General features: G+C 43.1%; 1 pseudogene; it reads left to right on the forward strand.

Annotated features, from left to right (window-relative positions):
* Positions 1–374: 374 nt before the first annotated feature.
* LOC118394304 (sulfotransferase 2B1-like) lies at positions 375–27,031 on the forward strand (annotated as a pseudogene).

Genomic DNA, 27,031 nt, shown 5'->3' on the forward strand with positions numbered 1-27,031 from the left:
TTTCCCAAACTCTCTATGTTTAACAAAGGCTATTCAAGAGTCCTTCAGAAGAGTCAAGAGAGAGAGAGGAGAAAGTTATTTATGGGGGGTCATAAACCTTACCCACAGGCCAATGTCATGACAGTTCCCCCATGTTGGGTTCAATCTTGCGATTAACCTGCATGTTGCAAACCAACATAAAAATGACCGTGGGTTGTCCTGGTTGTGGACCATCGTTGTGGTCCCTATCTGGTGGTCGACCCGGGTAGGGTTTCTGTGAATAAAGAGGTGCGCTCCATGTTTGGGCAGCAGATGTCCAGTTGGTGATCGCTGTTGCAGTCCCCCCTCTGGTGGAGGACCTGGGTAGGGTGTCTGCAAATGACGAAGTCCGCTCCATGGCTCGGCAGCGGATGTCCGGATTGGGATCGCCGTTACGGACCCGTCGTCTGGTCGTCCAGACTGGAAGATCTGGGCAATAACTTAGGCAGATGTTAACAACGCACACACACTCATGAAATATATCATTACATTTCCTCCCAAATGAGAGGAATTGTGGCACTAACTGATGGTTGTATGGGGGAGTTGTTTATGGCTCTATCACTTTCTACGTGCCAAAGAACATGAATGAAAGCATAAATCAAACAAAATATAATTATGACACCTTAATCATCTAATTGGACTGTATTCTATCTATGTCCATGGTCTTGTCAAAATGACCCTATCATGGCATTGTCTGATATTGTCTGATATTGTGGCATTGTAGGGATTTCCTCATTTGCGGGGTGTTGTGGTTTAGTGGTTTAGGCAGGGATTCAATGAAGACAGAGGTATTAGGTGTACAGTTCTCTTTAACTCTTCTTTCCTTCCCTGAAAAACAGAGGGGACCCGCAACTCTCCAAAACTGTGCCCAACTGGGCACAAGCCCCCTGGCTGGAACAGCATGACAGTGCAAAGGTGCTGGAAGCCACCCAGGGGGACCGAATCATCACCACTCACCTGCCCTACAACCTGCTGGCCTCTGCACTTCAGGGCTCCAAAGCTAAGGTAGGATGTGGTTATGTTGAAGAGACTATTCTCAAAGCTGTGAGACATTTCCTATTTTGTAAAGCAACTCTATGTAAATAATATATTGATAGTGTCACTAACTATCTCCACCCCATCTCTCAGGTCATCTATGTCACCAGAAACCCCAAAGATTTTGCTGTGTCATATTACCACATCCATAAAATGGCCAAGTTCCTCCCAGAACCCAATTAATTTGATGAGTTTCTGGATAGTTTTCTGGAGGGATCAGGTGAGTTGACACTAATGATTTGTACCCTGAGCAATTCTGGGATTTAATCCTACTGTTACAGTCAGATCTAATACAACGTTTACCCTTTTTGCAGTGAGTTATTGTCACGCCCTGGTCTAAGTATTTTGTGTTTTTCTTCATGTATTGGGTCAGGCCAGGGTGTGGCATGGAGTTTTTGTATTGTGGTGTGTTTTGTCTTGGGGTTTTGGTGTGTATATATTTGGGATTGTAGCTAGTGGGGTTATCTAGCAAAGTCTATGGCTGTCTGGAGTGGTTTTCAATCAGAGGCAGGTCCTTATCATTGTCTCTGATTGGGAACCATATTTAGGCAGCCATATTCTTTGAGTTTGTCGTGGGTGATTTTCCTTAGTGTCTTTGTTCCTGTTGCTTTATTTAGTTGACAAGTATAGGCTGTTTCGGTTTTCATTACGTTTATTGTTTTGTAGTGTTTTGTGTTTATTTGTGAGGGCAAGATGGTCAGGATAATATCTATGAGGGTGCCCATATTTAAGGATTTGGGGTTGTACCTGGTGGGTTCCTTGATAATTTGTGTGAGATTGAGGGAATCTAGTTTAGATTGTAGGACTGCCCGGAGTGTTAAGCATATCCCAGTTTAGGTCACCTAACAGAACAAACTCTGAAGATAGATGGGGGCAATTAATTCACATATGGTGTCCAGGGCACAGCTGGGAGCTGAGGGTGGTCTATAACAGGCAGCAACAGTGAGATACTTATTTCTGGAAATATTGTTAACAATTAGAAGCTCAAACTGTTTGGGCATAGACCTGTAAAGTATGACATAACTTTGCAGGCTATCTCTGCAGTAGATTGCAACTCCTCCCCTTTGGCAGTTCTATCTCGACAGAAAATGTAGTAGTTGGGGATGGAAATCTCAGAATTGTTGGTAGATATCCTAAGCCAGGATTCAGACACGGCAAGAACATCAGGGTTGGCCGAGTGTGCTAAAGCAGTGAGTAAAACAAACTTAGGGAGGAGGCTTCTGATGTTAACATGCTTGAAACAAAGTCTTTTGCAGGTTACTAAAGTCAACAAATGAGAGCGCATGGGGACACGCAGAGCCTGGGTTAAGCTCCACATCACCCGAGGAACAAAGGAGGATTAGGATACGGCTAAAGGCTATCAAAACTGGTCGTCTAGTGCGAGAATAAAAGGAGCATATTTCTGGGCATGGTAGGATAGATTCAGGACATAATGTACAGATGGGTATGGTAGGATGAGGGTACAGTGGAGATAAACCTAGGCATTGAGTGACTATAAGAGAGGTTGCATCTCTGGAGGCACTAGTTATGCTGGGTGAGGTGCATGTGTGGGTGGTGGGACAAAACAGGTATCTGAGGCATGTTGATTGGGACTAGGGACTTCGCAGTGAACTAAAACAATGATAAATATCCTAAACAGTATACAAGGCACATTGACATTAGAAAGAGACCTAAAGCGAGGCATAAAGCAATCCCAGGTGTTGATTGGGAGAGCGAGCAAAGACGACAACGGGTAAGACAACAACAGCTAATCAGCTAAGACAACAACAACAGGTAAAAAGGTGATGAATGGGCAGAGAGGGTCAGTTACAGTGCCTTGCGAAAGTATTCGGCCCCCTTGAACTTTGCGACCTTTTGCCACATTTCAGGCTTCAAACATAAAGATATAAAACTGTATTTTTTGTGAAGAATCAACAACAAGTGGGACACAATCATGAAGTGGAATGACATTTATTGGATATTTCAAACTTTTTAACAAATCAAAAACGGAAAAATTGGGCGTGCAAAATTATTCAGCCCCTTTAAGTTAATACTTTGTAGCGCCACCTTTTGCTGCGATAACAGCTGTAAGTCGCTTGGGGTATGTCTCTATCAGTTTTGCACATCGAGAGACTGAAATTGTTTCACATTCTTCCTTGCAAAACAGCTCGAGCTCAGTGTGGTTGGATGGAGAGCATTTGTGAACAGTAGTTTTCAGTTCTTTCCACAGACTCTCAATTGGATTCAGGTCTGGACTTTGACTTGGCCATTCTAACACCTGGATATGTTTATTTTTGAACCATTCCATTGTAGATTTTGCTTTATGTTTTGGATCATTGTCTTGTTGGAAGACAAATCTCCGTCCCAGTCTCAGGTCTTTTGCAGACTCCATCAGGTTTTCTTCCAGAATGGTCCTGTATTTGGCTCCATCCATCTTCCCATCAATTTTAACCATCTTCCCTGTCCCTGCTGAAGAAAAGCAGGCCCAAACCATGATGCTGCCACCACCATGTTTGACAGTGGGGATGGTGTGTTCAGGGTGATGAGCTGTGTTGCTTTTACGCCAAACATAACGTTTTGCATTGTTGCCAAAAAGTTCAATTTTGTTTAATCTGACCAGAGCAGCTTCTTCCACATGTTTGGTGTGTCTCCCAGGTGGCTTGTGGCAAACTTTAAACAACACTTTTTATGGATATCTTTAAGAAATGGCTTTCTTCTTGCCACTCTTCCATAAAGGCCAGATTCGTGCAATATACGACTGATTGTTGTCCTATGGACAGAGTCTCCCACCTCAGCTGTAGATCTCTGCAGTTGATCCAGAGTGATCATGGGCCTCTTGGCTGCATCTCTGATCAGTCTTCTCCTTGTATGAGCTGAAAGTTTAGAGGGACGGCCAGGTCTTGGTAGATTTGCAGTGGTCTGATACTCCTTCCATTTCAATATTATCGCTTGCACAGTGCTCCTTGGGATGTTTAAAGCTTGGGAGATCTTTTTGTATCCAAATCCAGCTTTAAACTTCTTCACAACAGTATCTCGGACCTGCCTGGTGTGTTCCTTGTTCTTCATGATGCTCTCTGCTCTTTTAACGGACCTCTGAGACTATCACAGTGCAGGTGCATTTATACGGAGACTTGATTACACACAGGTGGATTGTATTTATCATCATTAGTCATTTAGGTCAACATTGGATCATTCAGAGATCCTCACTGAACTTCTGGAGAGAGTTTGCTGCACTGAAAGTAAAGGGGCTGAATAATTTTGCACGCCCAATTTTTCAGTTTTTGATTTGTTAAAAAAGTTTGAAATATCCAATAAATGTCATTCCACTTCATGATTGTGTCCCACTCGTTGTTGATTCTTCACAAAAAATACAGTTTTATATCTTTATGTTTGAAGCCTGAAATGTGGCAAAAGGTCGCAAAGTTCAAGGGGGCCGAATACTTTCGCAAGGCACTATAAAAAGTTGTTTTTACATCAGTCACATAGCTTGACTCCGAACAACCTGGATTTCCCATATATAGCTCATCTACTTACTGTATGTCCATCAGTAAGGTTCACAGCCCTGAGTTGTTAGGAAACTATGTGACTGATGCTAACATATGGGTATATATCATCATGAGACCTATCTAATCCCAGATGTGCTGCTCAACTAAAATAATGTGAAAGATGGTGAGTTGTATTATGAAAGCGTTCAAGACAGTACTGTCTCACCGACCAGAGATTGCGGTTAAGTGTCTTTATCATAGCGCTCCGGTTGTCTCATTGATGCTGCTAAAATATACAACCACATACAGTATGTCCACCTAATGCGTGTCATGTTATTCAGTCTGGGTTGGTTGTTGAAGTTGTCTTTGTGGGGACTTGTGGGTCTTGTGGTCAGTGATGTCAGGATTTACCACTGGATTCCATTACGAAGGCGTGTGTCAGAGCTGTTGCTGGGGGTCAGCAGGAACTGCATGAACTCTGTCCCCAAGTGACATGCATCAGCAACACAAGTATAAGAAGTGGTTTAGTCAAAGAGGAAGTGGTCTATTATTTCACTAGTGGTGAGTTCCAAGTCACATGTGTCCCAATCGGGCCTGTCAAGCTGTCAGCTCATGGGAACATGATGAGGAAGTTATGCGAACACTAACAAAAGGTCCTAATCCTCCCGATCACAGTTTATATCAATGAGTGGCAGTGTGTCAAGCTGATCCAAAGAGTGGCAGTGTGTCAAGCTGATCCAAAGAGTGGCAGTGTGTCAAGCTGATCCAAAGAGTGGCAGTGTGTCAAGCTGATCCAAAGAGTGGCAGTGTGTCAAGCTGATCCAATGAGTGGCAGTGTGTCAAGCTGATACAAAGAGTGGCAGTGTGTCAAGCTGATCCAATGAGTGGCAGTGTGTCAAGCTGATACAAAGAGTGGCAGTGTGTCAAGCTGATCCAATGAGTGGCAGTGTGTCAAGCTGATCCAATGAGTGTCCCCTCAGCAACTAATGACATCAATCTTCATCTGCTGCTCTCAGACTCCGGCTGCTTGATTAGTACACGGCAAGACAAGTGGTGCTTCAGAGAGTACATACCTGGTCGAATGTGTTTATCAGGAGAAGGGGCCAGAGCTAGAGCACTGCACCTGGCCACCCAGAGGGTGGCACGTGGTTGTGTTGCCAGACAGACTCCCCCCCAAAAAAGCATGTTTAAATTTACACCGATGATAATTCACACCAGAGGGAGAACATTTCTTCAAAGATGTTGACAGCAAGCAATAGGCTACTAAAAGTTAACACTGACATCAGGTTTAGGGAGCGGTAATTCAGTGGCCAATGATAATGATGGTTGCAATTGAGACAAGATGTGCAGGTGATTTTTGCGTAAATTGAAACCCATTTAAATTGAAGCCCATTTCAAAAGCTCACACAGATGTCAATTGTACACAGCAAGTCTCGTAGTAACAATGATGAGGGAGAGCACTTTATCAGTAGGCCCCTGAGGAACCCGGCCTAGGATAGACTATGTGTTGGATAAGGAGATGACACGAACAAGCTGTGGAGTCTAAGCACCGTGGGCGAGGGACTGCTAATGTAACTAGCACAGCAGGAACATGATGCACGAACTGAGACGAGTAGAGTGAAATGTACCCTGACAGGGACATTGATATTTTAACTTGACAGAGTTCTTAACCCACCACGTTACTCTGTTACCGATTGCTTTAAAAATGCCTTCTTAATCCTCAAACATGAAGGTTGTGTTTTCATTGACAAATGGCTTCGAAATCGTGTTGATTCATTCTGGTCGTGGAATAGGATTGGTTAACCATTTCCTGTTGCTATGCACAAGCACTTGTAATGAAATAGCTACATTATAGAAGAGTGGCTAAATGACATTTTCTATGATCAAGTATGAATTGAATCTTCCCATCTGTCATAACAGCCTCTGGGTTGAGGTAAGCTACTCTTTTCTCCTGAGATCAATGGTTCCGCCCCCCCACTGTTTAAATTAGGGAATTGGACAACCTGCTGTCAACAGAGGTAGATGTTGAAGTACCAAGAACCACAGCGTGTCATTTTTGTACATGTGGCAGCGGAAGAGCGCACCTCCTTCTTGGAATTTCATTATGTCAAAATGGCCCTCTCCTCTGTTTTCCTCAGTTCTCAACACTAGGTGGTGATGAGTTTACAGAATATTACGTCCTACTGTGGAGCCAAATGGACATATTCATATTGCACCTATTGTGTCTCCCTCTAGACTAACATCAAGAAGCTAAATTTAGTTCAGAATTTGATATCTCACAATACTAGCCTAAATGCTGTCACTTGTATATTGCTAAACAATGAGGAGGTATTGCTCCTATCAAGCTAGGCTTTGAGACATTTTGATGAAAAGCTGAGCAAGGAGTAAAATCATTGATGTGTAATATTGTGATTGTGAGTTTTTGTATGTGATTGACTCTACATACAGTAATGAGAGAAAATTGATAGGGGTCCTCACAGTACTTGGAGGGGAAATATTCAATGTGCCAGTGGATGAGCGGACACATGAGACGAGGCTTCAGTTCATGTCAGGAGAAAGTTGACAATGGTAGTGGAGTGGAGTAGTCATCAGCTATTAATAAGGGAACAGGAAGGGACTTAGCTGGAAATACAAATAGCAGATACATCCCATTACAGCTGCGCCATCATAGGTTTGGACAACGAGTTTCTCTATGAAGTTAAACTCAGACATCTCAACATTCATAAAGTCAAACACAGACTGCGCATCTCGCCCACTTGACACATCAAAGTGGCCCAAGAAACGTTTCTGACAAAGCCCTGATCATCAACATACCTGACAATAACAACTGCAAGCAGACTGGTGGCACCATTAGTTCCAGAGCAGTGGGGTAATTTTTAATAGTTGATCAGACTGAAAAATCGTCTTGTTTTCATCTGATACAGCATGTCAGATTTCTAATGTTTAGTTGTAGCCTAGGCTGCTGCAACATTTATGTCATGAGTTTTTGCTTGTGTATGTCCAGAGTGACATAATAAATAACGGAGGAAAGTGGAAAGCCTTCCTGAGCACACTCAAAATATCGTTATTATAACTTTAATGGATGAGGCGATGGAAGCTATCTAATCATTCGGAATTGTTTTCAACATCCCAGTAAAGCATCATAATGTGCAATTACCTCTGCAAGCTCCTTGTAGTTGCCCTTGTTAACAGAACTTTCCCTCTCGTCGTGTCCTCCTAAAAGCATTTATTGCATGCCCCCTTTGTTTTTTCATTTAGCTGAACGATTGATGTTTTTAAGGTCACTGCACCCCCTTCGACCAAGGCTCAGACTTTCCAAAAGCAGGCACGGCCAGCAATACAGGCGGCCTGGTGAAAGGCTCCCTGTTAACCAGCCATAATTGTGATTGAAGTTAGTATTGAACGCCCTCATCTATCTAACATTCTGCCAGAGAAAATCAAATCAAATCAAATCGAATTTTATTTGTCACATACACATGGTTAGCAGATGTTAATGCAAGTGTAGCGAAATGCTTGTGCTTCTAGTTCCGACAATGCAGTGATAACCAACAAGTAATCTAACTAACAATTCCAAAACTACTGTCTTATACACAGTGTAAGGGGATAAAGAATATGTACATAAGGATATATGAATGAGTGATGGTACAGAGCAGCATACAGTAGATGGTATCGAGTACAGTATATACATATGAGATGAGTCTGTAGACAAAGTAAACAAAGTGGCATAGTTAAAGTGGCTAGTGATACATTTATTACATAAGGATGCAGTCGATGATGTAGAGTACAGTATATACGTATGCATATGAGATGAATAATGTAGTAACATTATATAAGGTAGCATTGTTTAAAGTGGCTAGTGATATATTTACATTTCCCATCAATTCCCATTATTAAAGTGGCTGGAGTTGGGTCAGTGTCAATGACAGTGTGTTGGCAGCAGCCCCTCAATGTTAGTGGTGGCTGTTTAACAGTCTGATGGCCTTGAGATAGAAGCTGTTTTTCAGTCTCTCGGTCCCAGCTTTGATGCACCTGTACTGACCTCGCCTTCTGGATGATAGCGGGGTGAACAGGCAGTGGTTCGGGTGGTTGATGTCCTTGATGTTCTTTATGGCCTTCCTGTAACATCGGGTGGTGTAGGTGTCCTGGAGGGCAGGTAGTTTGCCCCCGGTGATGCGTTGTGCAGACCTCACTACCCTCTGGAGAGCCTTACGGTTGAGGGTGGAGCAGTTGCCGTACCAGGCGGTGATACAGCCCGCCAGGATGCTCTCGATTGTGCATCTGTAGAAGTTTGTGAGTGCTTTTGGTGACAAGCCGAATTTCTTCTGCCTCCTGAGGTTGAAGAGGCGCTGCTGCGCTTCTTCACGACGCTGTCAGTGTGAGTGGACCAATTCAGTTTGTCTGTGATGTGTATGCCGAGGAACTTAAAACTTGCTACCCTCTCCACTATTGTTCCATCGATGTGGATAGGGGGTGTTCCCTCTGCTGTTTCCTGAAGTCCACAATCATCTCCTTAGTTTTGTTGACGTTGAGTGTGAGGTTATTTTCCTGACACCACACTCCGAGGGCCCTCACCTCCTCCCTGTAGGCCGTCTCGTCGTTGTTGGTAATCAAGCCTACCACTGTTGTGTCGTCCACAAACTTGATGATTGAGTTGGAGGCGTGCGTGGCCACGCAGTCGTGGGTGAACAGGGAGTACAGGAGAGGGCTCAGAACGCACCCTTGTGGGGCCCCAGTGTTGAGGATCAGCGGGGAGGAGATGTTGTTGCCTACCCTCACCACCTGGGGGCGGCCCGTCAGGAAGTCCAGTACCCAGTTGCACAGGGCGGGGTCGAGACCCAGAGTCTCGAGCTTGATGACGAGCTTGGAGGGTACTATGGTGTTGAATGCCGAGCTGTAGTCGATGAACAGCATTCTCACATAGGTATTCCTCTTGTCCAGATGGGTTAGGGCAGTGTGCAGTGTGGTTGAGATTGCATCGTCTGTGGACCTATTTGGGCGGTAACCAAATTGGAGTGGGTCTAGGGTGTCAGGTAGGGTGGAGGTGATATGGGCCTTGACTAGTCTCTCAAAGCACTTCATGATGACGGAAGTGAGTGCTACGGGGCGGTAGTCGTTTAGCTCAGTTACCTTAGCTTTCTTGGGAACAGGAACAATGGTGGCCCTCTTGAAGCATGTGGGAACAGCAGACTGGTATAGGGTCTGGTCTGCGCATGCTCTGAGGGCGCGGCTGGGGATGCCGTCTGGGCCTGCAGCCTTGCGAGGGTTAACACGTTTAAATGTCTTACTCACCTCGGCTGCAGTGAAGGAGAGACCGCATGTTTTCGTTGCAGGCCGTGTCAGTGGCACTGTATTGTCCTCAAAGCGGGCAAAAAGTTATTTAGTCTGCCTGGGAGCAAGACATCCTGGTCCGTGACTGGGCTGGGTTTCTTCTTGTAGTCCGTGATTGACTGTAGACCCTGCCACATGCCTCTTGTGTCTGAGCCATTGAATTGAGATTCCACTTTGTCTCTGTACTGACGCTTAGCTTGTTTAATAGCCTTGCGGAGGGAATAGCTGCATTGTTTATATTCGGACATGTTACCAGACACCTTGCCCTGATTAAAAGCAGTGGTTTCAGTTTCACGCGAATGCTGCCATCAATCCACGGTTTCTGGTTAGGGAATGTTTTTATCGTTGCTATGGGAACGACATCTTCGACGCACGTTCTAATGAACTCGCACACGAATCAGCGTATTCGTCAATATTTTATCTGACGCAATACGAAACATGTCCCAGTCCACGTGATGGAAGCAGTCTTGGAGTGTGGAGTCAGCTTGGTCTGACCAGCGTTGGACAGACCTCAGCGTGGGAGCCTCTTGTTTTAGTTTCTGCCTGTAGGCAGGGATCAGCAAAATGGAGTCGTGGTCAGCTTTTCCGAAAGGGGGCGGGGCAGGGCCTTATATGCGTCACGGAAGTTAGAGTAACAATGATCCAAGGTTTTACCACCCCTGGTTGCGCAATCGATATGCTGATAAAATTTAGGGAGTCTTGTTTTCAGATTAGTTTTGTTAAAATCCCCAGCTACAATGAATGCAGCCTCCGGATAAATGGTTTCCAGTTTGCAAAGAGTTAAATAAAGTTTGTTCAGAGCCATCGATGTGTCTGCTTGGGGGATATATACGACTGTGATTATAATCGAAGAGAATTCTCTTGGAAGATAATGCGGTCTACATTTGATTGTGAGGAATTCTAAATCAGGTGAACAGAAGGATTTGAGTTCCTGTATGTTTCCTTCATCACACCATGTCTCGTTAGTCATGAGGCATATGCCCCCGCCCCTCTTCTTACCAGAAAGATGTTTGTTTCTGTCGGCGCGATGCGTGGAGAAACCCGTTGGCTGCACCGCATCGGATAGCGTCTTCCCAGTGAGCCATGTTTCCGTGAAGCAGAGAACGTTGCAGTCTCTGATGTCCCTCTGGAATGCCACCCTTGCTCGGATTTCGTCAACCTTGTTGTCAAGAGACTGGACATTGGCAAGAAGAATGCTAGGTAGTGGTGCGCGATGTGCCCTTTTTCGGAGTCTGACCAGAAGACCGCCTCGTTTCCCTCTTTTTCGGAGTCGTTTTCTTGGGTCGCTGCATGCGATCCATTCCGTTGTCCTGTTTGTAAGGCAGAACACAGGATCCGCGTCGCGGAAAACATATTCTTGGTCGTACTGATGGTGAGTTGACGCTGATCTTATATTCAGTAGTTCTTCTCGACTGTATGTAATGAAACCTAAGATGACCTGGGGTACTAATGTAAGAAATAACACGTAAAAAAACAAAAAACTGCATAGTTTCCTAGGAACGCGAAGCGAGGCGGCCATCTCTGTCGGCGCCGGCACTTGTGCTGGTAGTTAGCTAGCAACTGAAGTTTGCAAGCAAATGTAAATAAATTACACTAACTGAACACGGACGTGGTCATACTTACCATGTATGTCTATGGAAGGGGGTGAGGCCTACGAGCATCCTAGGGTTTGTATTGAAGTCAATGTAGCTAGAGGAGGACGGAAGCTAGCTGTCCTCCGGCTACACCATGGTGCTAACCCAGACAGTGCTGTTTAAGTTACTGTCGACCTTCATTGAAAAACAGTGTATTTTAATACATTATTTGGTGACATATGAATATATTTAGTATAGTTTTATCTAAAAAGGATAACTTTTTAAATGTTTCACTATTTTCATTTGTATTAAATTTCACTGAGGAGCTGCCACTGCTACACAACCATTTTTTGATATCAATAAAAATGACAATCAATCATATCCTTACAGTACAATTTACAGTATATTGGTTGAGGATTAAAGATCTGTATGTATCACCTGTTGCCTCTAACTGTGGCTCTGAAGATGGACAGACAAACTGACTGACATGAAACCAGGGCAGAACCACAGGCGTTATGCACAGGGGCACATGCCTCCTCAGATTTATCCTGTTTAATAATAATAATTAAGTTGGCTTGAAAGGGAGATACCTAGTCAGTTGTACAACTGAATGCCTTCAACTGAAGTGTGTCTTCTGCATTTAACCCAACCTCTGAATCAGAGAGGTGCAGGGGGCTGCCATAATCAACATCCACGGCGCCTGGAGAACGGTGGGTTAACTGCCTGGCTCAGGGAAGAACGACAGTTTTTTACCTTGTCAGCTCAGGGATTCGATCCAGCAACCATTCAGTTACTGGCCCAACGCTCTAACCACAAGGCTACTTGCCGCCCTGTATCCTAGTGGTTAGACACTTTAGCTAGCCCAGATAGGTTCCTAATCTCCCAACCTCATAACTAAAGCTATCAATCAAGTTAAAGTAGCAAGTTTGTCTAACTATCTCAGCTGGCATGCCTTCTGGCAAGGCTGGTAGACTTTAGAAAAACAAGCAATAACTAAATATACTGAAAAAGACACATTCATTTCAATATTTTACCCAGATTTTAACAGAAATGCAGAGAAGCATATTTTGTTTCTTTAAAAAGAACCAGCAAGATACAGACAGCTCAAGAAGGTATGCTTAGATATGCATACCTGTAGAATTAAGCATAATCATTATTACACCCTCAGTCGAGAGGCTTCCCTCTGGCCGGCTCTTCAGAATGCCCATGGCCAAGAACAACTGGTTCAAACATTCATTCGTTCCTTGTGCTGTTGGACAACTAAATGCAAAGTAAATTGTATCGATATATGTACTTATCTATCTAGTGCAGTTGGGACAGTGGTCGTTTGTGAGTGAATGTATTAATGTCCTCTATGTTGTTAGTGCATGCAACATGATGGACTGACTGGTTTAAATGTATGAGAGTGTATGTGATTATTTTAATGAAGGTGGTGCCAAAGAAAAATGTCCATCCTGGATGGACAATAAAGTTTTATTCTATTCTATTGTATAGAACAAAACCCTTATTGTGTCTATTCATTATTGCATCTGAGAAGCAACACCAGAGGCAGATAAGCATCTTTAGTGACAACTATATAGAAACTGCATTGTCTGTAAAGGTTAGGCTACTGGGCCCAAAAGACAAGACTGTTGGGTTGACTAGTCTCATTATTTCAATAATGAATCAATGTTAAATAAAGATGATAGATTGAAGAAATGACAAAGTCTGTCTCAGGATGAATTTCTACATCACAGGACAACAGGTACAGTAGCCTAGTGGTTAAGAGTGTTGGGCCAGTAAACAAAAGGTTGCTGGTTTGAATCCCTGAGCCAACCAAGTGAAACATTTGTCAATGTGTAGTTTAGCAAAGCACGTATCCCTAATTGCTCTGGATAAAAGCATCTGCTAAATTACAAATATGAAGAAAAAAATACAAAATTAACATCAGTAAAAATTGACACTTTTTTATGCTCATGAGTAAACACACAATTCTCCAATTCACACAAGGTTAACCTCTGCACCCTCAGTGAAAATTATAATTATAGAGGAACATTCTTGTCATTCTTGCTTTTATCCCTCTTAGGTCACAATTTAACCAGACTATGCTACTTTGCTATGCTGTCTCTGCACAGCTTCTGCTTCATGGTAGCTCTCTAACCTTTGATGAGAAATATAATTAATTCATACAGCTCCTAGATAATTAACTAGGTGCAATGTACACAACTCAAATTGTATGTGTTCTGCCTTAAATTGTCATTTTCAATAAATCAAATTATTTGGCTTTCAGCGTTAATCCTTTTCTCAAATGACAGGAAGTGAATCTGGTCTCTGTATATCAATATAGCAGTGGGATATCTGAACGCGAGTACATAACCCTTGTAGTCAGTCTATAGGCTCTTTTTTATCTTATATGATAAGGCTTCTTTTTCCATTAAGAGGTAAATATCATGTTCTTCCTGTCAAATGGCTTCTTGTTGAATTATGTCATTATTGATGTTGATATTTACAAACTTGATGATACAGTGTGCACTTTACATAATAAATGTATTATGTATATCATAGCTGGATGCTGTAATTTGGGATGTGTATACTGTAGCTAATAAAGTAATATAAGTGTATGTTGTGTATTAAACTGTTAGTAGCCCATGTGCCTCACCCTAATAATTTGGCACATTTTCCATTTGTAATTTTGCCTAGTGTTCTGACTTGGTGGTGCACATGTAGCCTATAATCTGTTTTAGAGAAATGTAATCATATAATATTGTAAGAGCTTTGATTGTCTGCTTATATGCCCCCTTTATATGGCCTACGGTTCTGACTTTGTGTACAGGGAGAACACTAAGAACGGCCCATGTTCTGAATTCTGTCGCTGTACATTTCAAAAGTGCTGAACAAATAGTTATATTAACTATGTTTGTCCTAGCTCCCTCATTAATGTCTTAATCGAAATTACTTGATTACCTCTTATCCGCTGTTGGGACTCTGCTGTTGGGACAGCTTTATGTAGGCCCTAACAGTTTGTGGTCAAAGTTTGTCACCGTTAAAGTGCAATTAATGTATTGTTTAGTTTTGTGTTGTGTTGTGTAGTGGATTTGCTGGCATGCATTTCCCAACATTTTTTGTCCCACCAAGATTTACATGCAAAAATCGCCACTGGATTTGACTATAGCTGCCTACAGCTGTAGGATCTTAATTTAACCACCCTGTTTTTGCAGGAAATGTCCAGCACAGAAGGAAATGCAAACTTCTACTATATTCAAGGTTTAAAAAGGCTTATATAGTTTGTCATTTCAACTTAAAAATGTCAGACTCGATTTGTCCTAACTAAAACTTTATCAACCCCTACATAAATGTCCATTAATTATAATCCATACAATAATTCACATTTCCTGTTGTTGTAGGATTGTTTTCCTACTTTGAAACTGGTCAAATTAAGATCCTTTATCTGTACCCTATAGCAAGTTCCTTGTGGAACCTTGGCTGTATAAGTGCTCATCTAGACCACTTGTGTTCACAGATGATTGCGGTCCACTTACGTGTTGAGCAGAGTGGTCTGTGTATGTCCATGTTTCTGGAGCCCCACTCTGAATTAAGGCATAATGAACGGTTGACTCAGCTAACCCAGGGTTTTCCGTGGTCTTTTCTCTCATCCTCTCACTGTTCTACATTGTTAGGCCAATATGGGATCTGGAAGATAGAGGGTTCATGTCAGGAACATTCAGACATGTTGAGTTTACACCTGGAAACTTTTACTGCTAAAAAGCACATGATACATTACAGGTATTCCTAATAATACTAAATAGTAAGCCTTGTCCAAGCCAGAACAACACATAGGGACAGGAGCTGCTCAACCCCAATCCATTTTCTTAATGCAGAGTGCCAAGCAGAGAGGCATGAGGTTCAATCCCTGGTATGACTTGACCAGGGATGGAACCCCAATCTTCCTATCTCAGTGCAGACACTCTAACCACAAGGCCACTGTGTTGGTTTAGTCAATTATGACTGATTTCAGAATATTTATGGATACCATTAGCTTATCACCCGGATTATTGTGAGGATCATCCTATAATAGTCTCTTATTAATGGTTACTTAGAAGTCTACTCTTAAGATAAGTGTTTGGAGGTAAAAGGGTCATTTGAATCAGATTACAGTCAGCTCTCTATCAGGAGCAGTAAAGAGAGTCTTGACCATGGAGATGAGCTGTGAAGGACATGACTTGTTTGCATTATGATAATGGGTTGTGCCGTGGAGGAGATCTTTGTGGGCTATACTCAGCCTTGTCTCAGGATGGTAAGTTGGTGGTTGAAGATATCCCTCTAGTGGTGTGGGGTTGTGCTTTGGCAAAAGGGGTGGGGTTATATCCTTCCTGTTTGGCCCTGTCCGGGGTGTCCTCGGATGGGGCCACAGTGTCTCCTGACCCCTCCTGTCTCAGCCTCCAGTATTTATGCTGCAGTAGTTTGTGTCGGGGGCTAGGGTCAGTTTGTTATATCTGGAGTACTTCTCCTGTCCTATTCGGTGTCCTGTGTGAATCTAAGTGTGCGTTCTCTAATTCTCTCCTTCTTTCTTTCTCTCTCTCGGAGGACCTGAGCCCTGGGACCATGCCCCAGGACTACCTGACATGATGACTCCTTGCTGTCCCCAGTCCGCCTGGCCGTGCTGCTGCTCCAGTTTCAACTGTTCTGCCTTACTATTGTTTGACCATGCTGGTCATTTATGAACGTTTGAACATCTTGGCCATGTTCTGTTATAATCTCCACCCGGCACAGCCAGAAGAGGACTGGCCACCCCACATAGCCTGGTTCCTCTCTAGGTTTCTTCCTAGGTTTTGGCCTTTCTAGGGAGTTTTTCCTAGCCACCGTGCTTCTACACCTGCATTGCTTGCTGTTTGGGGTTTTAGGCTGGGTTTCTGTACAGCACTTTGAGATATCAGCTGATGTACGAAGGGCTATATAAATCAATTTGATTTGATTTGATAATCAACTCTTAGATAAAACATCCTTAGAGCGCCCTCAGGACTCTTCGCTCATCATCAACAACTCTCGTCCCCGAGTCAATTAAACAGTGGCAAAAATAAAACTCAACACTAGTATAATCAGGGACCCCAGTCACCCTCGTCATGAATCAAGCAAATCCTGTAGTCTGGCAGCGAGTACTGTAGTATTGAAGCTAGAATCCTTAATGGAAACAATAACAAATTGGCCACCTTGCCTGTGTTTTGGTAAAAATCTGAAGGATGGGCTTGGAGAAATGTAACCACTTTCAAATGTATAGACAGAGCTATGAATGCAAGGATGCATGATATCAAAATGATAGTTTTGGGCTCTATTCAATTTGTATTGCTGAAGCATTAAAGATTGCGCAATATAAATGTAATGGTCATTTCCAATTGTGCCGACATATGCAGTGTTTACCGTGAATGCTGTCACCGCTGACGCAGGAACATCGCCTAAATTTCAATCATTCTGTAACACTGAATTTCCACAGAAAGGGTTGAAAAGAGGAGCCCTTAAAGGTCCAATGCAGCCATTTTTATCTCAATTTAAATAATTTATTGGTTACAATGAAATACCTTACTGTGATTGTTTCCTTTTGAACATTTTAATTGAAAACAAAAATAGCTTCTAAGCAAATGGCAAATTCTCAAGCAAGAATTTTGCTAGGTGATGTCACCAGGCAGGTCAAAACTCCATCCCAGCAAAACAGGCAGAGATTTCAGGTGGTCTTTTCAAACAGCACTTACACTTAAAGGGCATTATCATCATTTCATCTGACCGTATTATTCCAACCTCATAGTGTGGAAATATATATAAAACATAGGGGGGAAATATTTCTGCACTGGGCCTTTAACCATGTTTTGAGGCTATATATTGTTTGTTCATTTGTAAACAATGTAAAACAAACCTGTATTTTGGGTTCTGATGGGGTAGGACAGTTGAACTAAGCTCATGATGTCACGCCCTGACCTTAGATATCCCTGTTTTTCTATATATTTTGGTTAGGTCAAGGTGTGACTAGGGTGGGTACTTGAGTTTTTGTACATTCTATGTTTTGTATTTCTATGTTGGCCTGATGTGGTTCCCAATCAGAGACAGCTGTTTATCGTTGTCTCTGATTGGGGATCATATGTAGGCAGCCCTTTTTTTCTCCCACTTTCTGGTGTGGGATCTTGTCTACATTGAGTTGCCTCAGTACATTCCAGTAAGGTCACGTTTCATTCGTTCTTTATTGTTTTGTTTTGGTGAGTTTCTCTTTCATTAAAATGATGTGGAACTCAACGTACGTTGCGCCTTGGTCTCATCATTATGACGAATGTGACACATAAGAATAAGTTATATTCTTTAAGCATCATTGAGTATATATCATGAATTTCAAGTCCAAAAATGGATGTAGCCACTAAGGATTACATCTTTATGACCCAGACCACCAGGCTCAGAGACAGTTTCTATGTACAGGCAGTGCGGATAATTTTGTTCAGCCCCAACTTTCGGTGTACAAAAAAATTATCTACAGTGGGGCAAAAAAGTATTTAGCCAATTGTGCAAGTTCTCCTACTTAAAAAGATGAGAGAAGCCTGTAATTCATCATACTCTTCAACTATGACAGACAAAATGAGACATTTTGTTTTTGCAAATTATGGTGGAAAATAAGTATTTGGTCAACTACAAACAAGCAAGATTTCTGGCTCTCACAGACCTGTAACTTCTTCTTTAAGAGGCTCCTCTGTCCTCCACTCGTTACCTGTATTAATGGCACCTGTTTGAACTTGTTATCAGTATAAAAGACACCTGTCCACAACTTCAAGCAGTCACACTCCAAACTCCACTATGGCCAAGACCAAAGAGCTGCCAAAGGACACCAGAAACAAAATTGTAGACCTGCACCAGGCTGGGAAGACTGAATCTGCAATAGGTAAGCAGCTTGGTTTGAAGAAATCAACTGTGGGAGCAATTATTAGGAAATGGAAGACATACAAGACCACTGATAATCTCCCTCGATCTGGGGCTCCACACAAGATCTCACCCGTGGGGTCAAAATGATCACAAGAACAGTGAGCAAAAATCCCAGAACCACACGGGGGGACCTAGTGAATGACCTGCAGAGAGCTGGGACCAAAGTAACAAAGCCTACCATCAGTAACACACACACAGACGTGTCCCCCTGCTTAAGCCAGTACATGTCCAGGCCCATCTGAAGTTTGCTAGAGAGCATTTGGATGATCCAGAAGAAGATTGGGAGAATGTAATATGGTCAGATGAAACCAAAATATAACTTTTTGGGAAAAACTCAACTCGTCGTGTTTGGAGGACAAAGAATGCTGAGTTGCGTCCAAAGAACACCATACCTACTGTGAAGCATGGGGGTGGAAACATTATGCTTTGGGGCTGTTTTTCTGCAAAGGGACCAGGACGACTGATCCGTGTAAAGGAAAGAATGAATGGGGCCATGTATCGTGAGATTTTGAGTGAAAACCTCCTTCCATCAGCAAGGGCACTGAAGATGAAACGTGGCTGGGTCTTTCAGCATGACAATAAGAAGCATGTCAAGGTCCTGGAGTGGCCTAGCCAGTCTCCAGATCTCATCTCATCTCATCGTTTTAAGTGGGAGAACTTGCACAATTGGTGGGTGACTAAATACTTTTTTGCCCCACTGTATATGATAAGTATGCAGCTGTAAGGAACTAGTTTTGGGCAGTCTACAGGGATGACCTATGGACTTCTGAGAAGAGAACTGGTGAGTGCTGTAGCTGTAGAGTTAAAGGCCTCAAAATAAATGTTCAACTTTACTAAGGCTGGTGTTACCCACAGGCCAACGTCATGACATACTGCTTGGCTATTTAAGGTCTGTAGGAAGCCAGATCATCTCATACTTCCCTCCTCACAGAGAGTCAGTCAGAAAAAGAGACAGAGAGGGACAGGCAGTTAGGTAGACAAGCAGGCAGACATGGCCAGGCTGGACGTGACAGAGACCTTCCATCACATCTCATTCCCTGGGCACATTCACACCCAGGACTCCCTGAACTATGCCCTCCACTTCCAGTTTCAGGACAGGGACACTGTCATCGCCACCTACCCCAAATCAGGTGAGACAGGACAGCTCTGTCACACCACTGCTCGGTGTCACAACACATTAGACGTGCTGCAACACTAGCCAACTGCAGTGTTGCGATAATTGAACCCAGTGGTACCCCCATAGAGACTGACAGGGGTCCGGACAACAGGCCCTCCGAATTGACACACTGAACTCTATCTGAGAAGTAGTTGGTGAACCAGGTGAGGCAGTCATTTGAGAAACCAAGGCTGTTGAGTCTGTCGATAAGAATACAGTGATTGAATACAGTGATTGAGTCGAAACCCTTGGCCAGGTCGATGAAGACAGCTGCACAGTACAGTCTTTTATCGATGGCGGTTATGATATCGTTTAGTACCTTGAGCGTGGCTGAGGTGCACCCGTGACCAGCTCGGAAACCGGATTGCACAGCGGAGAAGGTACGGTGGGATTCGAAATGGTCAGTGATCTGTTTGTTAACTTGGCTTTCGAAGACTTTAGAAAGGCAGGCCAGGATGGATATAGTTCTATAACAGTTTGGGTCTAGAGTGTCAACCCCTTTGAAGAGGGGGATGGCCGCGGCAGTTTTCCAATCTTTAGGGATCTCGGACGATACGAAAGAGGTTGAACAGACTGGTAATAGGGGTTGCAACAATGGTGGTGGATAGTTTTAGAAAGAGAGGGTCCAGATTGTCTAGCCTAGGTCCAGGTTTTGCAGCTCTTTCAGAACATCTGCTATCTGGATTTGGGTGAAGGAGGTTTGGGCAAGTAGCTGCGGGGGGTGTGGAGCTGTTGGCCGGGGCTGGGGTAGCCATGAGGAAAGCATGCCCAGCCGTAGAGAAATCATTCTCGATTATCGTGGATTTTTCAGTGGTTTTCCTAACTGACTGCGTGTATTGGTTCCTGACTTCCCTGAAAAGTTGCATATCGCGGGGACTATTCGATGCAAGTGCAGTCCGCCACAGGATGTTTTTGTGCTGGTCGAGGGCAGTCAGGTCTGAAGTGAACCAAGGACTGTATCTATTCTTCGTTCTACATTTTTTGAAAGGGGTATGCTTATTTAATATGGTGAGGAAATTACTTTTAAAGAACGACCAGGCATCTTCTACTGACGGGATGAGGTCAATATCCATCCAGGATACCCGGGCCAGGTCGATTTAAAAGGCCTGCTCGCAGAAGTGTTTTAGGAAGTGTTTGACAGTGATGAGGGGTGGTCGTTTGACAGCGGACGCAGGCATTGAGGCAGTGATCGCTGAGATCCTGATTGAAAACAGCAGAGCTGTATTTGGAGGGCAAGATGGTCAGGATAATATCTATGAGGGTGCCCATATTTAAGGATTTGGGGTTGTACCTGGTGGGTTCCTTGATAATTTGTGTGAGATTGAGGGAATCTAGTTTAGATTGTAGGACTGCCCGGAGTGTTAAGCATATCCCAGTTTAGGTCACCTAACAGAACAAACTCTGAAGATAGATGGGGGGCAATTAATTCACATATGGTGTCCAGGGCACAGCTGGGAGCTGAGGGCGGTCTATAACAGGCAGCAACAGTGAGATACTTATTTCTGGAAAGATTGTTAACAATTAGAAGCTCAAACTGTTTGGGCATAGACCTGTAAAGTATGACATAACTTTGCAGGCTATCTCTGCAGTAGATTGCAACTCCTCCCCCTTTGGCAGTTCTATCTTGTCGGAAAATGTAGTAGTTGGGGATGGAAATCTCAGAATTGTTGGTGGCTATCCTAAGCCAGGATTCAGACACGGCAAGAACATCAGGGTTGGCCGAGTGTGCTAAAGCAGTGAGTAAAACAAACTTAGGGAGGAGGCTTCTGATGTTAACATGCTTGAAACAAAGTCTTTTGCAGGTTACTAAAGTCAACTAATGAGAGCGCATGGGGACACGCAGAGCCTGGGTTAACCTCCACATCACCCGAGGAACAAAGGAGGATTAGGATACGGCTAAAGGCTATCAAAACTGGTCGTCTAGTGCAAGAATAAAAGGAGCATATTTCTGGGCATGGTAGGATAGATTCAGGACATAATGTACAGATGGGTATGGTAGGATGAGGGTACAGTGGAGATAAACCTAGGCATTGAGTGACTATAAGAGAGGTTGCATCTCTGGAGGCACTAGTTATGCTGGGTGAGGTCACCGCATGTGTGGGTGGTGGGACAAAACAGGTATCTGAGGCATGTTGATTGGGACTAGGGGCTTCGCAGTGAACTAAAACAATGATAAATATCCTAAACAGTATACAAGGCACATTGACATTAGAAAGAGACCTAAAGCGAGGCATAAAGCAATCACAGGTGTTGATTGGGAGAGCTAGCAAAGACGACAACGGGTAAGACAACAACAGCTAATCAGCTAAGACAACAACAACAGGTAAAAAGGCGATGAATGGGCAGAGAGGGTCAGTTAACTACACACAGGTCCTGAGTTCGAGGATGGGGCTGACAGATAAACAAAATGGAGTACTGTGATTAATGAACAGTCCAGCAGGCATCAGCTAAGTAGCCAAGTTATCATAGGGTTCAGTTAACAGCAATAGATGAAATAGGGAAGCCACTAGGTAGTCGTTACTACACAGCGTTGAAAAAATAAATAATATTTTAATAAAGTTAGCAGGCCAGGGCTAGTAGAAGCGTCTACTCCGACATCCGGCAAAGGTCAGTTGGGGGCACAGCGGATGGAATTACGTCGGCAGACCAGTCATGATGGAACGGCCATGTTGACAAAGAGTCCAGGCCAGTTGGCAAATAGGTATTGTCACTGGAGTAATTTCGTTTGCTAGCCGGGAGATGCGCCCAGCCCTCAGCTAACTGATGCTAGCTTCGGGACAAGGGCGTTAGCCACTATAGCCACTCGGTAGCAGCTAGATAGCAGCGATGATCCGATGCAAAGGTCGAGAGGAATCCGGTAGTGTAGTGAATTCTAGTCGTGTTAGTGAAGAGTCCGGGAGGCATCAGCTGTGTGGCCAAGTAATCATAGGGTCCACTGAGCAGGCCGGGAGATGGGCCTGGCTCAAGGCTAGCTTCGGGGCTGCGATGATCTGGAGTAATGGTATATATATAAAAATATAAATAATGGTCCAGGGCTTATGGCAGGAATCCGGCATTGTCGTGGAGGAAAAAAATAGTCTGATTTACTCAGGGTTGATAACGCGCTGTGCAGGCTGGAAAGTAATTATCCAGGCTAAAAGAGTCTGGTGACTGTGCTAAAATTAAAGGCCGCTTGCAGTAGCTAACAATGACTAAATTGCTAATTAGCTTTTTAGCTGCTGATTGAGGTTCTGCCTATAAGGTCTAAAAATAGCAGATCTGTATCACATTGGGTGAGGCGGGTTGCCGGAAGATAAATAAAAAAAAATAAAATGGAAAAAGATATTGAAAATATTTGGAAATATATGCAAAAAAGACAAAAAATAAAATATGTACACAGGAGAACGACAAACAACGTCTGCATTGCTACGCCATCTTGGAGTTCCAGCCAAACAACTGTATCCGACCCCAGGGGGGTTTGGTCTTAGTTTGCCACAAATGTTGTTGATAGACTAGAAATAGTGGATCAATTCAGCCTTTTGTGAAAACCACCCTCTTTGTCCATATCTATAATAAGAGCATTGACTTTCCTCAGGACCTGCAAGGCTCGATGGAGAGGATCAGCTCTTTCCTGCAGTGCCCCCTGGTGGGCGAGCAGTTACCCAACGCCCTGAGACACTGCAGCTTCAGCAGCATGAGCGATAACGCCATGGTGAACTACACTCAGATCCCAAAGGAGATCATGGACCACAGCAAAGGCAAATTCATGAGGAAAGGTGAGGCTCCCTTGCTCAACAGGAGTTATATCCTGACTAGAGTTGTGTGTCAGTCAGTGTCAGAAGGATAGAACAGTACCATACATTTACATTTACATTTAAGTCATTTAGCAGACGCTCTTATCCAGAGCGACTTACAAATTGGTGCATACACCTTATGACAACCAGTGGAACAGCCACTTGTAGAACTCCCCTGCACTCACAGTATGGTTAGAAGTGTGTAGTAAGGATGATCCTGAAATGTCACTAAGTTTGTTTATGAAATTATTTATCACTACAGCTGATAAGCACGTCCCTTTAAGAAAATGCACTGCGAGGTCAAATGGTGCCCCATGGATTGATGATGAGCTGAGAAATGTAATGATTCAACATTGTGATGCCAAAAAAGTAGCAGATAAATCTGGCACTTTGTTTGATAAGCAAAGTTATTGTAAATTAAGAAATCTTGTGACCAAGCTAAACAAAGGAAACAAGAAGGGATTCTATCAGCACAACATTGATGAAGGGCGATGGGGAAAAGCTGTGGAGAACATTGTGGGTAGGAATTCAACCATGTCTGCCTCTTTTGTTGAATCAGAAGGTATATTTATTACAATACCACATGACATCGCAAACTACTTTAATTCATATTCTACAGGCAAAGTGGACAAGTTGAGGAATGCTATGATTCCAACTGATGGCTCCATGTCATATACCCTTATAAAAGATTGCATCATGAAGGAGAGGCAATGCGGGTTCAAATTTCATCAAGTAGAAAGAGAAGAGGTAGAAAAGATGCTGTTGTCTCTTTTGGATGACAAGTCACCTGGTACAGATAAGATCTGTCATATTTTTAATAAGTGCTTGATGTATGGGGTGTGCCCAGAAGTCTGGAAAGAGTCAAAGGTTATTCCACTACCTAAGGATAAAAATCTGCATTCACTGGTCCTAAAAGTCGTCCTATAAGCTTGCTGCCTGTGTTAAGTAAATTATTGCAAAAAATTGTATCTGTACAAATCAAGGATTATTTCTCATGTAATGAATGATCTGATAACGGGTTTCCAGCATGCATACAAAGGGCATTCTACGAGTACGGCCTCAGCACAAACTAAATGTATTGTATTTGGTTCAAGATATATGCTTGCTGATGACCCCCAATTGAATTTGTCGATGAATAGAATACATGTAGAGCAAGTGAAAAAAAAAACCCAACAAGGCGTGATGTTGGACCAAGCTTTATCATGGTCAGGACACATAGATAATATTGTTATTAAGATGGGTAAGGGAATTTCTGTTACAAGAAAATGTAACATCTAGCGCTCTGAATCAGGTCATTCAATCCCTGGTCCTATCACACTTAGAGTAATGTCCAGTTGTATGGTCAATCCCCGGTCCTATCACACTTAGAGTAATGTCCAGTTGTATGGTCAATCCCCGGTCCTATCACACTTAGAGTAATGTCCAGTTGTATGGTCAATCCCTGGTCCTATCACACTTAGAGTAATGTCCAGTTGTATGGTCAATCCCCGGTCCTATCACACTTAGAGTAATGTCCAGTTGTATGGTCAATCCCGGTCCTATCACACTTAGAGTAATGTCCAGTTGTATGGTCAATCCCTGGTCCTATAACACTTAGAGTAATGTCCAGTTGTATGGTCAATGGTCCTATCACACTTAGAGTAATGTCCAGTTGTATGTCAATCCCCAGTATCACACTTAGAGTAATGTCCAGTTGTATGGTCAATCCCCAGTCCTATCACACTTAGAGTAATGTCCAGTTGTATGGTCAATCCCGGTCCTATCACACTTAGAGTAATGTCCAGTTGTATGGTCAATCCCCGGTCCTATCACACTTAGAGTAATGTCCAGTTGTATGGTCAATCCCGGTCCTATCACACTTAGAGTAATGTCCAGTTGTATGGTCAATCCCCGGTCCTATCACACTTAGAGTAATGTCCAGTTGTATGGTCAATCCCCGGTCCTATCACACTTAGAGTAATGTCCAGTTGTATGGTCAATCCCCTATCACACTTAGGTCCTATCACACTTAGAGTAATGTCCAGTTGGTCAATGGTCCTATCCCACTTAGAGTAATGTCCAGTTGTATGGTCAATCCCTGGTCCTATCACACTTAGAGTAATGTCCAGTTGTATGGTCAATCCCGGTCCTATAACACTTAGAGTAATGTCCAGTTGTATGGTCAATCCCCGGTCCTATCACACTTAGAGTAATGTCCAGTTGTATGGTCAATACCCGGTCCTATCACACTTAGAGTAATGTCCAGTTGTATGGTCAATCCCTGGTCCTATAACACTTAGAGTAATGTCCAGTTGTATGGTCAATCCCCGGTCCTATAACACTTAGAGTAATGTCCAGTTGTATGGTCAATCCCTGGTCCTATAACACTTAGAGTAATGTCCAGTTGTATGGTCAATCCCTGGTCCTATCACACTTAGAGTAATGTCCAGTTGTATGGTCAATCCCCAGTCCTATCACACTTAGAGTAATGTCCAGTTGTATGGTCAATCCCCGGTCCTATCACACTTAGAGTAATGTCCAGTTGTATGGTCAATCCCGGTCCTATCACACTTAGAGTAATGTCCAGTTGTATGGTCAATCCCTGGTCCTATCACACTTAGAGTAATGTCCAGTTGTATGGTCAATCCCGGTCCTATAACACTTAGAGTAATGTCCAGTTGTATGGTCAATCCCGGTCCTATCACACTTAGAGTAATGTCCAGTTGTATGGTCAATCCCTGGTAATGTCCAGTATGGTCAATCCCTGGTCCTATCACACTTAGAGTAATGTCCAGTTGTATGGTAACCTGCAGCAAAGAATGATATAAAACAGTTCCAAATGGTTCAAAACAGGGTTGCCAGATTCTCTTCATTGCTCTAACCGAATGAATATTATTAAAATGCATCAGAATCTCTCATGGCTTCACGTTAAAAACAAATTACTATCTCGTCTTCTGATTTTCTTTAGGAATGTTATATTTAAAAAATGTAAAAACACAGTACTTTTCTGTCCAATTAGTACATACTAGCAACACACATAACCACCGAACCAGACAGATAAATTCAGCGCAGCTAAAACAAATCAAGCCAATGAGAAATCGCCTTAAATCTACAGTTTTATATAGAGCTATAGCTGAATGAAACTTTTTACCAATCCATATTTCTTAGGCAAAAAGTAAATCCAACTTCAAGAAAAAAATAAAAGAACATCGAATGAGATAGACCAAATACCTGGACAGGAAATAGAAAGTATCAACTGAATGTTAAATGTGTTTCCTGTCAGGTATTTTAATTATCTGTATTGTCTACTTGTTGAATGTTTGAAGTCTTGATTGTGGTTGTTTGTAATGTCTTGTTAATTTCTGTTGGACCCCAGGAAGATTAGCTAGTGTTATGGCCTTAGCTAATGGGAATCCTAATAAAAATGACAGTGCTGTGGAGAGATTAGCCTTGTTCTGTTTACAGGTATAATCGGTGACTGGAGAAACACTTTCACAGAGGAGCAGATTGGTATTTTCGACACCGTCTACAGCTACCAGATGAAAGACTGTCCCTTGACCTTCATGTGGGAGTGTCCTCCTGAGTCCTGTGGGGGAGGAGGAGGAGGACAGGCCTCTGGGGATCAGGATAGGGCCCTTACCCTCCACGACGCCGGAGATTGATGGATACGCTTCATACAAGTCCTGGAATTCTCTCACTTTTTGTGAATGTACATATAATGTACACAACCCAATATAGTAAAACTATATAATAAAATTGATATGCTAATAT

Source organism: Oncorhynchus keta, chromosome 14 (genome assembly GCF_023373465.1).
Source record: "Oncorhynchus keta strain PuntledgeMale-10-30-2019 chromosome 14, Oket_V2, whole genome shotgun sequence".
Taxonomy (NCBI): Eukaryota; Metazoa; Chordata; class Actinopteri; order Salmoniformes; family Salmonidae; genus Oncorhynchus; species Oncorhynchus keta.